This window comes from Chelon labrosus (assembly GCF_963514085.1).
Source record: "Chelon labrosus genome assembly, chromosome: 10".
Taxonomy (NCBI): Eukaryota; Metazoa; Chordata; class Actinopteri; order Mugiliformes; family Mugilidae; genus Chelon; species Chelon labrosus.
In genome coordinates, this window is record NC_140360.1 from 10,217,859 (window position 1) to 10,235,605 (window position 17,747).

The window sequence follows — 17,747 nt, forward strand, 5'->3', positions numbered from 1 at the left end:
ATTTAATCATCCGTGCATTGGGGACAACGCATAGCAATTAATTGTGGCATTTCAAAAAAGATCAGGACCCAATTTTTTTTTTTTTGTGCAGGGCCTTTCAAGCTTCTTGCTCGGTTGCCCCGTCCGCTGCAGACCTCTGGCAGCGGTCTCTCTCTTTGCGCTTCTCTTTGAAACATCTCCGCATTTTGGCCCAATTATGTTTATTATCTCGTCGCTCTCGAGTAGACAAGAAGACAACTCTCGTAGCGAGTTGCACGGAATTGCATCAACAAAGCCCACCCAGCAAAAGAAATAACAACAAAAAAAAACAAGCATTGTTTGAAGAGGGTCTCCCATGTATACACACCAGAAGTAATTCCGTCTAAGTCTTGCATTTCTCCAGCATGCTCCAAGACAAACATGTTACAGCACCATATGGTGATGTCAGGAAAATAAATAATTTACAGAAATTCCTGTGCGGTACGCAGATGAGCAACCGCAGAAATACCAACACAAGCATCCTCCTACTTAACCCTTCTAATAAGAACCTCGGCAGGGGGGCCGCAAAGAGACAACCACAACGTCGGTGCCTTAACTGCATTGAGAACTACTTTGGAATTTGAAAGACTGAGACTGGCAACTGTCTCTGGACGTAAGGACAGCATTTTGCGCAGATACAATCAGCAGCGCCTTTCAGCACTTCCTGAACACGAGACAGCCTAATCTAATGAACTGGAGTGGTTGGGGGGGGCAAAAATCTGCTCAGGCTTTTAGCTCGCATCTTACTGCAGTCAAAAATCCACTTGTTATTTTTATTCCCGCTGAATTCTCCCCGAGGTGTACTCGGCGTGGCTTGAGTCATCATTGTTCAAGTCTTTAGAGTTGGGGGAAATAAAACACAACACAAACACACACGCATGAGCTGGTGGCAAGGTTATAGCCACTCAGACACGGGGGCACTCGTTTTTCTGCCAACCCCAGGGAAAAACTCACTGAGGGCTCCAGAGAGGGAGAACAGAGACGTGCCATGTTGCTGACATGGCAGCCGTCACGTCATACTAACCGGTAAGAGTGATGTGCACAGACAGCGCTGAGATTTGTGGATTATAGTTGTGACTCAAAACAATGACGGGTGTGTGGACTGTATGACGCTTGGCTTTTAAGATAAACAGGAGCAGAAGAAAGGAAAAGCTGGAAAACACAATGTGATCAGGGACATTAACGAACAAAACTGGAGTTTAGAAAGCCACAATGGCTTCCTTATCTTAACACTCATTCATCAGACGCCGCAGCTCAACTGTTGCGATGTCAATAAAGCACATGAAAATAACTAAATCCTGGCGGCAGGGCCCATTTGCGGCAAAGCCTTTTGTGCGTGTGCTCGCTGCGCATCGCCGCTGCACCGAAGACAGGAAGCAGTTAACTGGAGCTATTCAGGTCTGCAGAGAATGTGTTCAGTAAGCAGATGAGTGACAGTATAAAACAGATAGTGAACAAACAGTCGCACTTTGAAAGCATCACTGAAGCAGATGCATATTAGAAACAAAATGCACAGCAGACTTTTTTTTTTTTTCTACTGACAGCTTTTTCATCTCGGCAACAATGAGACTGCACAATAAAACTCTAACTGCTCAGTCAGCATTTTTTAAAATATGTTTTCATTAAATGTTTTTTGTGTCTTATAATTTAGTGCCAAGTTGTGATTTCTTTATTTTTTTTCTCTCTCTCTCTCTCTGTCGTTTTGTTGTTTTTTTCTTTGTGGGCTCTGGCCGACATCATTTCCACTCTTCGGAGTTAATAAAGAACACAAAGTTTGAACTTAATCGTAATTTTAGCTCAATAAATTAAGAAACCGCTTCGCGTCAGGGAAAAAAATCAAAGACTACCGAGGGAAAAAACTTCTGATTTTAAAAGCTGGAATGTGGCCGATGGAGGAATCTGCGAGTTGCCAGCGTAAAACACAAATCCTCTGGATCACAGTCATGTTACTCTGAATGACCCCGGCTGGATGCTAAATTCCCAGCCCTGACCGATGGAAAGGTGCACCACAAGCCACAAGAATGTCTCACATCTCAGACAATTTTTAGACCGTTCCACTTGACTTTGTAATTAGAGAGATTTGAGACTTCGCAACCGTTCTGTAGCATAACCAGAGAAAATTATTATTATAAATCTACAAGTGGCCCCGCAGACGACAGATGGAATTTGGTTTCGAGTCATATTAACTAGGAAATAATTACTGCAAAAGCCTGCGTAAATAAAACGAGCGCATCAACATCAAATCATCCGGATTTCTTGATAAACACACTTTATTTTATTATTTTATTTTTTTCACGAGCAGTGATATCACAAAGTGTAAAACTGTAAATGGTACGAGAAGCTTTAAAATTTACAAACGCCGTTGCCATACATCACTCGGTCTTTCAAGGACTGCAGGTACAAGAGGATCTGCTGAGAACGTTTTCATGACTCGTGAAACGGCAGGCTTTTAACATGATGTTTCTCTCTTTAATGTGCACATCAGAACAAAGCAGGCAAAACAAAAAAGAGAAAAGATGGCCCGAGTTGCTCCACATCGATGATAAATCACTGCCACTTTTATAGCCTCTAATAAGTTGATGCAAAGCCATTTTTCTTCCTGCCCATCGTTCAAACATTTAAGGCATATTTACAAGGAACTTGTTAAAATATTTAATAATATTTAGTGGCAATTTTGGAGCAGCCTGTCACGGGGAAATTCATTGCCTTTAAGTGTTTAAAAAGGCGATGACATGAATAACAAACTGTCAAAATTTCCTAATTTGCATGGACAGGCCATAACTCCTGATACCTTGCATTAAAAAAAGAGGTTTTTAACAAAACGAGTCATAAAAGAAGCATTCAAAGTGAGTGATGGCAAAGACTCTTCCACAAAGTCGCACCACAGAGACAGCCCCCCACCCCCCTCACTACAGATGCCTCCGAGATCAAGTCAGCCAATAAAAGGACATATATCCTGCTGCTTTGACTTATTTATCCTGTGTGGATGAGCTCAAGATGGAACATCTCCTATAGGCGAGCTTAATTAATTGTGATAAAAGGGCTAATTCAGAGGCAGCACAAGAAAAGTGAGCCAAACAATAATAATCCCCACAAATCATCTTTGCCCGTCAAATATTTCCTCCATAACTTTCTAATTCAAAGTCCTTCGGACGTGAGGCTTTTGTTAAGGAACCTCGCGGAGCCAAACAACCTCCCACGCATCCCATTCTGTCCACACTCCTGACTGAAACCATCAGATGATACTGCAGCTGCTCGCCGCTAAACTCTCTTGTCCTCTGTTTGACTGAACAAGATGATGGCCCTGTCTGAGGCCTCTTCTTCAACCAGATTCAACGGTTTTCACGAGAAGCCTCAGTGACCTGGGCCTGCCCTGGTTGTCCCAGTCAGAAAAAGGCCCCCGTTGACACTGATTGCAAGGCTATGAGTAGTCTCTCCCCTGTGCCCTCTCAGTGCAACTCTAATTAATAGCCAATTCATCTTCTCTGATCTGAGCCAGCACATGGAGTAATATATCGTTAGTTTGGCAAGCGAGCTATTAAAGTGTAATAACCAAGTACCAGCACTCGATTTGGAAGAGTAGCACATACTTAACCATGAAGTGGAAACAATTAATTTATTGGAGGATCTCCTGTAACCAATCATTTACTAGCACTCACACTGTGATGCAAAAAGCCATCCCCTGTTGTGTGTGGCACAAGTCGGTGACATATTTTGGGCTCAGTGCCTCAAACCCTTTGCACTATGACCACTTATGTAAGATTCTTTCTTTCCTGCCTGCTTCAAAAGACAATCTGCAACGTAGGAAGTCCATTAGAAAAACAGGTTACCTGAATACAAGTAGGACCTTCTTCAAGGGGAAGTTCCGGGACACAGAGGACAGGAACTCCTCGGTATCCAACTCCTAATGTAATAACTCAGTCACTACAATAGTTATTCAACCCGAAACAAATCTGTTTGATTCAAGATTCCGATATAACTTTTTACACGGGTGCTAAATTAAGTTGATCTCATGAGATACATGAGATACTTGGTCCTGCCAACACTGGAGCTTCAGACCTGCTTTGCTTTACTTTACTTTACTGGCAACTCTGAATTCATTTAATAGCAAAATATGACTGAGATGGACCCATGTTTTCAACGTCGCTGCCCACTAATCGACTGGACTTCAGCTGGCACTGATGTGTCCTGGAAACTCATCACGGCACCTGATGTTTACCCCACGTGGGACAAAACATGCTCGGAAAGAGTGCGTTCATTCACCCGGAGAGAAACAATCGGATCAAGTGTTCGCACGGTTATTAGTTTCTAATATCAGCTTGTCAAAGGTTAACAGCACCCCTCTCAATCAGGCTGAAAATACTCTGATTGAGGTGGTTGCAGGAGGCTAGAGTAGTGTCTACATAAACATAGTCAACGGTGATGATTATTCCATTTACTTTGGGTTCATCATTATGAAAATGCATATGATCAACAAATGGCAGCCAAAATACATCAACCCCCAAACTATTCAAATTCACCGGGCTCATCTTGACAAATTCTTTTTTGTGTGTGTGTTTGTGGTGCCAAATAACAGACGTCTCCAAAAATGGGACCCAAAGCTTGACCTTCTTCTTTAAAATAGCTAAACAGATCTAGATCTATAGAGACATCTTCCAAAAAGTAACCATATGTAATATACATGGAGGCTTTCAAAGCTAAAAGCACAGTATAGCACGTAGTTTATGTCTTACTTCAGACAGTTACGGTCCACAGGTGCAGACTTTCTCTTCAATAACTCAGTTTAAAACAATAAATCCTTCCTTCAAACTTTGATAATTGTAGGAAATAAATGTTAAAAGCACAAGGCTCGCTGTGCTTTTGGTCTGCCTCTGAAGCAAAACATTTAAAACCCATTATTCTTTTTGCAAGAACTAATGACGTTTTTTGTCTCTTCAGCTTAACGCACTAATTGACAGTTTTTTTGGAGGATAGCCCAGATGGAAAAATAAGTACCCCCTTAAAGACCCAACTCCCTTGCTCATTCCCCTTGCTTTAAGTCCCTTATTAATTAAACTTTCACCAAGTCAGGAATTTTTATTAAAAAGATAAAGTCTGCTGTACCGTAAAACAGAACTAGCCTATTGTCTGCGAAGCTAAAATTTTATTTCTATAAATAAAAGAGACTTTTTAATGCCGTCAGAGCGACTGGGACCAAAGGATCCACACAGTACAGTAATTAGAGGGAGATTTTCATCCCAACTACTCTAAAATTGGTCAGCTTTAACCAATACCCCTCCGCTCCAACTGAATAAATACTCTAAGACTGTTCATTTTAGCATCATGGGATATTATTTACTGTATGGCAAACAGAGACCGCATCATCGCGCTCAGGGAGAGACCAAGTGTAAATATGTGTTTTGCCATCACTGTGTGTCTAGCCATACATCTCAGACATCCTGGTGCACTGTTGTTCAGAGGGAAAATAAAGCTGCGGCCAAATATTGACTGCAGTTTTATGATCAGCCATCCACTTGATCAATCAAATCCCTCTTGTGTCATTAACTTTGCAACAATATTTGTCAATCAACATCATCAAGACAGGGATTGTGCTGCCAATTAGGATTCTACTGCATTTATCAAATATATATATATATATATATATATATATATAGTGTCTTTTGAAAAACATAAATATAAATAAAAATGTTTACTTTTTTTTATTTCCATATGGATTTTGAAACTGATGCTAAGCCGTTTTAACACATTTACTCTGGTCGATGCCTTTTCACACTTGGAGAGAAAAAAAGAAAACAAGTTACTGTCTGTGTCAGACATATTCTCACCTAGAGGAAATATTACAATTGTTTTTGGACAGGGGTGGTTGTCTGGGTAGGTTGTGATATCAAGTGGCAACATCCGGGACTGAAAAATGAAGCCATTGCGTTTCTTCAAATGGCTTGAAATGCGAGTCAGTCCTCACAGACCTCCATGTTAAAATGTCCAACTTTGCAAAAGAAATAAAAATGTTTAGGGCCTGTAACTAAAAATAATCCATAACTAATATTTGCATACATAACAGCTCATTAAATTAAATTAAATTAAATTATATAAACACATAAAGTTATGTATAATTAAATGCCATGTTGAGTTATTAATGGGGAACATCTCAGGTTGCTAGCTGAGGTTGCTAGGTTCACCTCTGCTCCACTTAAGGCTCATTTATAGTACTGCGGGACATACGCGCAACCTACGCATGTAGCCAACGCCGGTGCTAGCCATTTATACTTGTGCGCTCGTCAGTCTGGCTCGCTCTGTAAAAACACCACCCAAACACTAATCGGCGCTGTGTCTTTTTGACAGTCACATTCTACTGCTTCTACTTCCTGCTTCACTTTCAACAATGGCGACTTTATTGATCCAAAACAATCAATTAGAAAATTGCAGCGATGGAGAAGCAGCCGGAAATACCAAAGCAGAATCACGCTACTACCAAGCGGACCAATCACAGCTCTTGCGGTCTGCGTCGCCGCGGCACGTAGTTACATTTCTGGGGAGGTGCATGTTAGCTACGACGCCTCCTCTTTGACAATATTTTGCACTACAGGAAACTTATGGACTTATCTGCATTATCGCCAAAAAAGTAGAAAGTAATATACTGTGCATGCACGCAGAAAAGAATATGAAGCAGCTGCACTATCATCATCATAAACATGCCAGATAATTATGTGCTCTATTCATATGCATGTACAGACATTGCACAGACTTTATACTAGAGAGCCGACGGGATAAACTCCATTTAATGTCTGTTCCGACTGATCTGGACATTCGCGTACTCACTTACCGCTCCCTGGAGGGGAAAATGTCACGTGAGAAAAATGTTGCACTAGCTGCATGGTTAAATGTTTCAACAATGAGTCTCAAACACCGAAAAGAACAGCTGCTTTGGTAGTTCATAGTTCTCTAGATGTATTCAACTGCTTTCAGTTGTTGCATGATCATTGGAAAAGATCTCAAGGGATTTTTTTCTGCATGTGTTGTGTAGAGAAGGTGGAGGGGGTCAGCGTTACATCGGCTTGTGTGCGACCCGCAGTGTGCAGGTCAAAAAGGTTTGCTCCTGACACGAAGGCAACACTTTAACAGAAGACGATGGATACGAGCGGCGTTAAGGTGCATTAATTTGCAAAAAAAAGTAATGTATCATCCACAGAGGATCATTACGCCACTTCCACAGTCACTGCAATACAGCCAGCAAATCACAGCCAATTAAGAGCCCTCTAAACTTACAAGTCAAGCATCACTTGTTGTGCTGTCCATAATGGGGTTTTATGGATATGAAGCAGTTGTGATGGCTGTATCGGCCTTGTGATGAATGGTTAACTTTACAGGAAACGTGGCCTGAGAAAGCATAGTGCTGAAAACTAAACAGATCGTTTGGTGCCTTCAGTTTTTCAGGGACACACACACAAAAAATGAAAAAAGTGAGGATGAGAGAAATTGTGGGAGCTGCATGTTTGGTCCAATTCTATCATTTCATGAGAGTCACACTTTTAACTTATTCTGAGAGATAAACAATTCAGGCGCGTTCCCCAAATTTTTTGTGTCAGTTTTCTGTTTTCTGCTAACGAGATGTCACTAATACGTACTGGAATGCTGTGTGAGCGGACAGTTTGATTGGACACGAAGAACTTAATGATGTATACCAAATGTGGGGGGACAGCTTCTAAGCGCACATTTTTGTAGACAAACATAGCTCTTGACAACATTTTCCACCCAGTTTGCTTTTTCTGTCAGGCTGAAAATCTAAAATTAAGAACTAAATTTTTCCTAGGTACCACATCCGTTAACAACTCATGTCCTATTAGCATTTTGCAGCAATTGGTCAGATTGTAAGGACGCGTTATGAAAAAAAAAAAAAAGCCACTTAGCAAGAGGGAAATGATAATTAAAAGAAAAACAGCGTTTGGAGAGAACAGATCTGTGTACCTGAGTTTCTTTTAACTAATTAAAGAAATCATACATTGCATGTTGTCCATTTACATAAATGCATCCTTCTATTGTTATGTGATTTTTTTTTTTGTATTGTTCCTCAGTGCGCATAGCAGCTTATTCGAGCTTAATTTGTGCCACTGTGTCTTCCTGTGAGCAGACCCCAGTCATCTTTAAACGGCTCCATTTAAAATGCAATTTGATTATCTGCCAAATTGCTACCAAGTCTTTCCCTCTGCAGCTTGGGGATGGGGGGTAAAAATTTTAATTAGCATTTGTGCATAAAAGAGAGGTCTTTGTTGCATCGCATTTGAACACGGCATCCCAGAATGACCACCGCTTTCAAAGAGTCATCACCCAAACGATTTCAAACTAATAGATCCAAAGGGAGAGGAGCAGTCCTGGCATGGGCGGGTGGGGGAATCACAGAGGTCTTCAGTGGCACTGAGAGAAAAACCCACAGGGCATGGCATGTTTAAATAATCCAAAACTTTTCTTTAATCATAGTTTAGAAAATTGGCTGGGACCTTCAGCAGGAGACAGCTGCTCTGCCCCACAGCCATTTAATGAGATTCACTGAGGGTTTCCCTTAAAATATTTACGCTGTCCCATGGCACAGCAATATTGTCCTAGAATGGGGAGATAAGAGCCAAGGAGGTGTGTTGAAGTTCTCCTAATCAATTTGCTAATTACTGGAGCAGCAATAGGAGAGGAGAGAGGAGTCCCTTCTGGCAAGCTGTATTCTAATAAATGCTGAAAAATTTATTTACTCCCTTAGCCAAGAGGAATTCTGAAGTGGGATTACAGCAGAGAGCTGATTGAGACAGAGCTCTGCTGTGGTTGAGGTCACAGTCAAAGGAGCAAGGAGAGGTCTCCAAACATAAAAGGATCTCTCAGGACCTGCACCTTTGCATCTGCTCAGGGTACAGAGATGGCAGACTCTTACAGCCTTGGCATGAAAAGACCTGACTGCTATAGCTACATATCAACAAATATTAATGAGACCTCCGCTTCTTGCATAATAAAACAGGTTATTGTGGGAGTTGCAGTATAACAAAAAAAAAAATGTAGGCATATAATATATGTATGTATGGAAATCCTGAGACAAGACGCAGTAAGTTTAATGCTTTATACTGTAGGATGCGTGGGGTGGTATCTCACTTGGAGCAGGGGGCAGAAGGCCCAGACATTACACCAGACGTTAGGGTTGTGCATTTGAAGCTACCTTTGTGGCCTCTGGCACTGGCTGGCCCCACCCTCACAACCTCTGGGACTAAGGGCAACGCTGGACCTGTCACAGGACACAGCCCACATCTTCTTCAGGGTTGGGGGGCAAAATCTGCTCCACCTTTTCAATGCCACATTATCTATTAGACACTTCCTTCCCTGAGGTCTGCAGCCCGTAGTAAGGTGCCTGGATCAAGACAGGTCAGAGGTCAGCATAAACTGAAAGCTTGGAAGGCTCAGAAGCCACTGGCAGCGAGATAGACCCTGATCTTACCTGCCACCAACATAACTACCACAAATCTGAACTCAGTCCAGAGAACTACTGTTTTCCGCCTTGCTGCAGCAACTCAATCAGACCAGTTGGTAAACAGCCAAAAAGAGGAATTCCCGTCAGAATGGGAGAGAGCTTTCTCCCAAATATAATTTATTCAGATTATTTGTTAAATATACCGGAAAACTGCGCAGAATTTCTGCCAAATTAAGCTACTTCATTATTTTTGAAGAAGTTCCAAATTGAAACTCTCTGACGCTGATTAAATAATATTCAAAACCGCAGAAGCGCAAAAGACCTTTTAAAATATTAAAAAGCCTGTCGGATTAGTTAAACTTTGAGCTATGTCTATTTGGAGAATTTGCAAAAAAACATTTAATCAGATAGTAACAATGACACTCTCTGGTGACGCTGCTTTTGTGTTTTCACCCAGATGCTCAAAAAAAAGAAAAAAAAAAAGGGAAACAAAAACATGGAGTTATTAGAAATAACAGTCTATTTCCATGTTACTCTATTCATTTCTCCAGTCATCTGGTCCCACAGTCTCTCCAGCGGTCCCTCCACTGTGACCAAACACACGGATCTGAGCACAATTCCACTGAGATCTGAGGCAAAAACAAAAACACAAAAAAAACCTGTTGCTGTGACATTTTGTTCCCTCTCACCTCAACGCACGCCAGTCACAATGGACCGGTGTGTGGGGGATCTGTGTTCACATCACCATGGTGATGGCTCTCTGTCTCCCAAGGCTCCCTGGAGGGGCTTGGAGGGTTGGTGGTGGGGAGGAGGGGGCAGCAATGGGAACAGGTTGCCAACCATGCCTCAACAAAAAAAAAAAAAGCAGTCTTAAGAGGAGAATGGTGAAGAAGACGTGTTTCGTACAACCTCCCTTCACGTGTAACGTAACAACGTTTTCAGCCCAGCCAGAGTTGAGGCCAGTGAGAGTGCAGCATCTGAACTGTACTGTACATACAGTTCCTCAGAGCAACTGACACCAACGCAGTCAAAAGAGGCTGACATGTCGCTGGGAAAGCGTTTCACTCCCTAACCTTTAAAAGGGCAAAAAATAGAACAAAATGGTGTCGGCTCATGAGCAAAGGTCTGAGAACATCTGTCTCTTGGTAAATCATCTTTACATGACAGAAAGCCACAGAGATGGCATTACACTGAGCGAGACAAAAAGAGACAAAAGGGCACACCCATTCTACACCATCAGCTCCAGTTTCATTTGCGTATTTGACTGTTGTTCCCTCCTTGGATAATTAAGGCAAACAATTCCCAAGAGAGTCATCATAAAGCTTCAAATACCCAGACAGCGTACAGAGTACCAGAAGTATAGTTTTTCACCTCTGTAAAAAAATTATTTTGAATCATGACTTTTTTTTTTTATTTATTTCAGCAAATTCAGAATCCATGCCTGAGCTTTTGTACTGCAAAAAGTGTTTTGATCGTGTGACACTTCAAGGCAATTTATACTGATACACAGGGATAGCAGTGGTGGAGGAAGTACTCAGATCAAGCAAAATTACTAATACTACATGGGAGAAATACTCTGACACAAGTGAAAGTCCTTCATTGAAAATGTTACCTAAGTAAGTGTAAATTAGGAAAATGTATTTAAGTTGCCAAAAGTAAACGTACTCAGCGCAGAAAAATGTCTCCTGTGACTGTTACTACCATTATATATCATATAATTGTTATTACTCATTATTTATTTATGTATTTCTCAAGCATTAAAAGTATTATTATAATGCTTGTTATGGTCAACCAATAGTAAAAACCTAGCCGAAAAGGTTAAAAAGTTCACTAAATTTTTATCGCTTACATTACTTTGACAGAAATGAAAATACGCAAACCTACTTTTAGAGAATAGAAAAGAAGTTACATAGCAGTTCTTCAAAGAGGAAGGCTCAGGTTGGTCTTAATGATCTAATAATCAGCTTTGCAGCGGTAAAGTGGAGCAACTAACTCCAGCATGACCTAATGAGCTGGCTAGCACCACTTAACTTCCACCCAACTTGGACTGTGAGAAGAAAATAATTTAATCTGGTACCTGTTTCATGTCAAAGACCTGTGCTTGGACGCCATTGTGTATTATGACGCGGGTTCTCTAATACCGGCTTTGCAGGGTAGAGCTTTCCAACGCTTTCATACAGCACATTATCTGTTTGTTGATTTCTTTGTTTGTTGTTTGAGCGAGCGTTGCTATTTTAGCCCGTGATTGTGATGCGTAATAAATTTTCTCATACACGCAGACAAGTAACGCGCTTCTAAATAATAGCAATTGTGTTTTTTAAATGAAAATCGCTGGCTAATGTCACAAAGTTTTCTTTGTCTGGTTGGTCACACAGAGATCTGAATTGTCTATACTGCCACGTGCGCTCAAACATACAAGGAGTCTGTCGCGGTGGTTGGTAAAATAAGCATAAGTCAGGAATCTAAACAATGCAAATAATATATAAATAGAGCAGAAACATTAAAAAGATGTGCATAATTAAGCAGAGTGTAAATAAGAATGTAAGCCCATTTAGCTTCATCTATTCACAATTCAGAGGACTAAAACCATGAAGCTGTGCTCAGGCACATGTGAGAATAAGAGTTATGAAAGACTTGTCATTTTGCCATTTTTTTTTCAAAGCCGGGATCAATTTTGAATCAATACCTGAAATACCTGAAATACCTAAACACATATTCTAGAGGTGGTACTTGCATTATCAAGGTATCAAGCCATCAAGCATATATTATGAGATGTACACTTAAATTATCATGCATCAATGCATATTCTTGCATTGTCTATGCAGACCAGGCTTAGATCTGCAGGTTTTGTCACTGTACAAGTGAAAACACACGCGGTGCTAATTACTGTAAGTATAAAAATCACCTCCTGGTCTGGTTTAACTGTGAACTATGATTAATGTGCCAGACATGTCTCACATCTGACTTGATTAATGAACAGGAATGCTTTAATATCACTAACGCCGTATAATGCGGAGGGTGACATAATACCGGACTGTAAACTTAGTACAGTGTATAAATAAATACTGAATTGGATTTCCATTAAAGCAACATGGTTGAACAACCATGACAAGTGGCTGGCAATTTGTTAAATGAGTTAATTGGTCACCAGTTCATCCAATTCCTCTTAATGCTTGTTTCTGGACCACACCCAAGGAACAGTGAGTTGGGCGTGCACTGCAGTCAACAGTTAGTACGCATACCGAACTGACTGCTTAGTGGCAAAATGGTGCCAAAGCTGTGCAAGTTATATTTTTAATAAGACCTCGCGCTGTCACCTTTCGATTCCCCCTTCTTCTAAATTGTTGCACCCTCTTATGGCCAAATATTGAGTCTGATGCAGAACTGTTTACTCATTAAATGCCAGGTGGTGCAGGCACTGAAAAGCTACAGGCTGAGGGGGGAAAGGGCCTAACCTTTATACACTGTCTGAACGTCCTCATTTTCTCCTTGAACATCTATCCTTAACTATGCTCCTCTGGTCCCCTCCCTGTCCCAAAGTGGCCAGCTGGGAACGGTTCGCATGTGCTGACGTCCCTGCTAACCTTGGCCAGTGTAAGGATTACCGTGCGTTTACACTCGATGCTCCTTCTTTCCTTAAGACTTATTAAGAATGATAATGAGATCAGAAAGGGGGAGCTTGTCCTTTTCTAAACTCTGCAAATGCGCTTGTTTCTGCCTTTCTCGTTCCCTCTCGAGCTGTACACTTGTCTTATCCCTCTGTCTGTTCTTCCTCTCCACCATTTCTGCAGTGTCTCCCTCTTCCTTGGTCCATCTCTCTCTCTCTCTCTCTCTCTCTCTCTCTCTACCGTATTGAAAGGACCCAGGACAAATTACCAAAAAGGCCATTTTCATCTATGAACTGCAGGATTTAATCGATACTTATTTCATGCCTTCAAAATCAACCCTATATTACTGTTGTCTGCGTGATTTGTTTATTTTGCTTTGGAATATTCCTTCAGTCGGAGCAGGGGGGGGGATGCACGGGATGCAATTCACCTTGAACCTCCATTATATTGGATTTCTCTACTGGCTGATCAAGCATGCAAAAAGGACATTTCCTCAGCACTAAAATAAAAACAATAATGATGATTAAAAAAACATGTGCGCTATTTGTGCCGGTATAACCGCGTGCATTGAAGGCACTATATTTTTACAAGGAAAAACACTACGGTTGCGGTAGTGTGAATTTGTATACAAAATCATTACAAGGAGGGCAATTGATAAAGCTTATGTGCCGGGGAAACAAAAGTAATAGCTCCTGAAGCCTGTCAAATGCCGCCTGGGATTACTGGCGCTTATTTGACATCAAAGACCTGAGGTCCACAGCCAAGGTCAAACAGAGGAGGAATACACATGGGTTTAATTCTACACACCCCTTGACAGATGCAGATGGGTACTTATGAGACATGAGGCATTTCACTGACTGATAGGGCTGCAAGCAATAAGAATGTTGGCTGCATCGCACACTGATTAACCAATGAGATTCTCAACCAATGCAGTGAACCGGGGGGCACAGCGCTACAGGCAACGTTTCAAGTCCATTTCAGAGAGACAGAGAGAAACCCAAACCAAATTGCAATTAAAACAGCACAAATGGACCATAATCACCTCTGCTTTTTCAGCTCACGAGATTTACACGGCTTTACTATCGTGAAAAGGAAAGGCTGTGGCAGAAGGGAGGCAGCGAGAGCGAGCAATACAGAAGTTCAGCATGAAGGGCAGCATGTTTGACAGATGGATATTACAGTGTCTCATCAATGCCGAAGAGAGATGAGAACCTGCACCTCCAGTCTGACAGTGAAGGCTGGCCGGTGTCCAGCTAGAGATGGACCTCTGGACAGCAGACACATGCCGTCACATTCCAGAGCTACGCTGAGGGAGCGCACAGGATGGAGAGCTGGAAACTTATCACCTCACAGCTCTCTTCGGACAGACTGTACAAAAAGTGCATGTACAATACCCCTGCAGAGCACGAAGCTGCACCCTGTACTGTCACCTGCTGTTGGTTATTATTTTTGTTGACCTCATAAAATAGGCCACGTCACTAATGTGAACGTACCTTTGCACCGGCTAACGCTTGCCATTGAACACACACTAAATGCAGGCTGATTTCATGTCTAAACGTGCGGGGTTTTTTTTAAGGTTGCCTGTTTAAGCGCCAAGTGTGTGCTTGCTTTGCATGCATGAATACATCTGCAACAGTTAGGGCTGCACAGCTGCTGCATCATGAGGGTATTATGGAAAATACCTCAAAAGCACACACTGTGCGCACAATGCATCTTTATACATGACACAGTTATTTAATCTACAACTGATTTGTCAGATGAAGGAAAAAAAGCACAAAAAGGATCAAAACTAAAAAGCTGAAGAAAAAAAAACTTTCATGTTTACCTTGTGTTGTACTAGCAGTGGCATTTTTAATATAGGAGATGGCTTTCCTTGAATGATCTGTTTAACCAAAGACAGGGGGGAGAGGGAAAAAAAAGGATAATTAATTACTTTTGTGAGCTATTGCACGGGAGAGACAATAAACCTGCCTGGTCGCCATGGATATGACATATTTGCTCTGAAAACAACACAATAATTAGCAAAGGAGAAAGATCCTGTGAGAATATGAGAACTCCGGGTTTAAAGTGCCAGTGATCTATTCCTGTCCTCGTCCTCATCCCTGAGAATAATCACAAACACAGTGGCAGGCGCACAGCGCAGACGTTTATAAATGCACAGGAGAACAAACAGTGACCCTTTGCAAAAAGCGTGTAGAATTAAATCTCACGTCACGGTGGCGTTTTGTAGGGATCACTAACTAACAAAATACAAACAGTGACTATGGGGTAGTTTTTATTGTTTGTTTGTTTTTTTGTTCTGCTGTAGGTGGAAGTCAGAAAACCTGCCTTAGAGTCACTGAGAGCAGGAACTGCATTATATTTACTTTAGCAAATACAGATTGTGCGTACGTGTGTGCATAAGAGGACTCCAGCCTGCAGCAGTTTTTAATCAAATAGTTAAATAATAATTAACAATTTGTAGACATGTTGATGATGCATTTAGGAGGTTTCTGTTTTTTTTCTACTGTCACTCACTACAGTCAAAACCAGCCTTGTATTTATGCAAGACAATGAAAAAAAAAAAAAAAAAACATTTTAAAAAAATCATTTACAATCTTCAACAGCACAACTTCCGCAATCCAGGCTTTGAATATTGGCTGCATTTATAGTAGTTCCCCTATTTACAGTAAATGATACTATATGAAGGCTACTACCTGTTTAGGGGCAACCAGAGAAGTTTCACTAAGTTTTTCTCGACTAAAACCGGGACTTTCGGCTCCTGAGTCGCACCCAAAAAGTCGCTCGTTTGTGTCGTTTTTTGCAGTTTTTTTGGAGAAGTGTCAGCTGCAATGGAAGCAAGATAATATATTACGGTGTCCCGGCAGCTGAATAAATACTAAACCGCTGTGTTTTTCTTTTTTAAAAATCCTTTATCATGAGGGGATGCGAGAATCTGAGCTCGTTTTTTTTTTTGACTGTGCAGAAAAGTGTTTGGACAGAGAGGGGGAGAAAGAAAAGTTGCGCCTATCTGGCTCAACTTCGCGGTTTTGTAGTTCTCCTCGGGTTTCAGACAGCTTTGAATTTGAGCGGATTAATAAAAGTTTAAGGGGAAGCCCGGTGCTGTCGCCGGTGTTTTCAAAGGCACACTATAGGTTGACTCAGACTGTAGGAGACCTGCTGCTGCTGCTGCTGCCGCCGCTGCCGCTGCACCGAGGCTGGGAGTCAGTCCGTGTTCCCCGACAAGTCCTCCCATCAACTCCCCCGTCCCTCAGTATCGCCTCTAAAATCTCAAATACTCCCCGATAATGCCATTAGTCGCTGACACTTTGATGCCCGTGACTGCGCAGACTGACATGTTTTGGAAATGCAATGAGCGTGTGCAGTAGTTGAGAGGAAAAAGAAAACTCTTACCTGTGGTACTTCGCTGTCTTTTCGCTGACTTCCAGCTAAAAGGTGGTGCGTGTGTATACGCTGGACGGCGTGAGAGCTTTCATTATTAAAGTTCCCATATTTTTTTCAGTTTTTTCGGGGTTTTTTATTGTAGCATTTTCTAATTTCTTACGGGGCGAGTCGCCCGGAAGATCTGCCCTGGAGACCGGCTCCAAGTGGGAAGAGGAGTCCTTAATTGAATTTCTCGGTTAGCAGGTGCTGCTTGGAAAACCTGAAATGGAGTTTAGGTGATCCCCTCCTGTCTCTGCTGATAACCTGTTAAAACAATCTCCTGTTTACATGTGTTGTTGATTTAGAAACGGTACAGTTGGTGGTGAAAGTTTAACAAAGCAAAAAATAAAATGCTATGTCACCTTTAATCTCTACCTAGCTGTAGCACTTTTAGATATAAAGCTAGTAAAAAGCACCTAGCCTAAACTAATAAATCCGCTCAATATGGTATCTTTTTCCAGTGTATTGTAGCGGTTACAGATGTGCACATTTGTCTGTCCAACAAAAATAGTACTAACTTATATTTCATCACGTTTGCCAATCAAGTTTGTGGTAGCTAACATGTTAGCTTAGCAAGCAGGCTAAGTTAGCTTAGAGCGACTTAGCTAGCGGGCACCAAAACAAGTTGACTGGTTACTCTTTTTTTTAGAATCTACTCTATGAAGCTTATAGTTTGCAAACAGTCTGCTCTAGTTTGAAAGGTCAATAAAATAAAAGTATCTTTGACTAGCTAAAATATTTAATTGCATTTCAGGTAAGACTGGCAAAGCTCCGCCCCTTCTCAGGTGGTAAAGGGTGGGGCTTGTAAGTGTTCTGTCCATGCTCTCATCTAAATTAATTTCTTATACTACTTACTGGTTTATAGAAAGCTGCAGTTGTCCCACGATAAAGGCAGAAAAATGTTGTGCTCAAGTTTTACCTGCTAGTTAAAATGTGCAGAAACCCACAGGAATGAGTTTAGTGTTTAAAGGAAATCTAACCATAGAAACTTCACAAGAAAAAGTAAATCATGAATTAGCTCAGAAAAGCTAGTAGAAAAGAGGATCTCACTATAGGAAATGGGAAATAACTGATTTCGCTTTGTGGGTCTGCATGACAAAAGCAATGAACCAGTTTATTTTTATTCTCACAAACCAAATATATATACATTTCGCAACACCCGGGGAAAAGAACAGATGTGAATAACAGCTCAAAATGAATCAGCATTAAGTAAAAATAGTTTTGATCTTCAATAGTCTAAGCAAATGTAGCTTTTT

General features: G+C 41.3%; 1 protein-coding gene across 3 annotated transcripts in view; it reads right to left on the reverse strand.

Annotated features, from left to right (window-relative positions):
* Nucleotides 1-16,601, reverse strand: part of casz1 (castor zinc finger 1) — a 165,919-nt gene extending 149,318 nt beyond the window's left edge. Inside the window, exons 1-2 of one of the 3 annotated variants that reach the window (XM_084553819.1) lie at nt 16,462-16,601; nt 14,894-14,950 (exon numbers count right to left, since the gene is read on the reverse strand). The gene's annotated coding sequence lies outside the window, so the exon portion shown is untranslated. Of the gene's footprint in view, nt 1-10,149; nt 10,182-14,893; nt 14,951-16,461 lie in introns of those variants that run through there. The other 2 variants (XM_084553820.1, XM_084553821.1) reach the window with 2 other exon arrangements.
* Nucleotides 16,602-17,747: the final 1,146 nt, after the last annotated feature.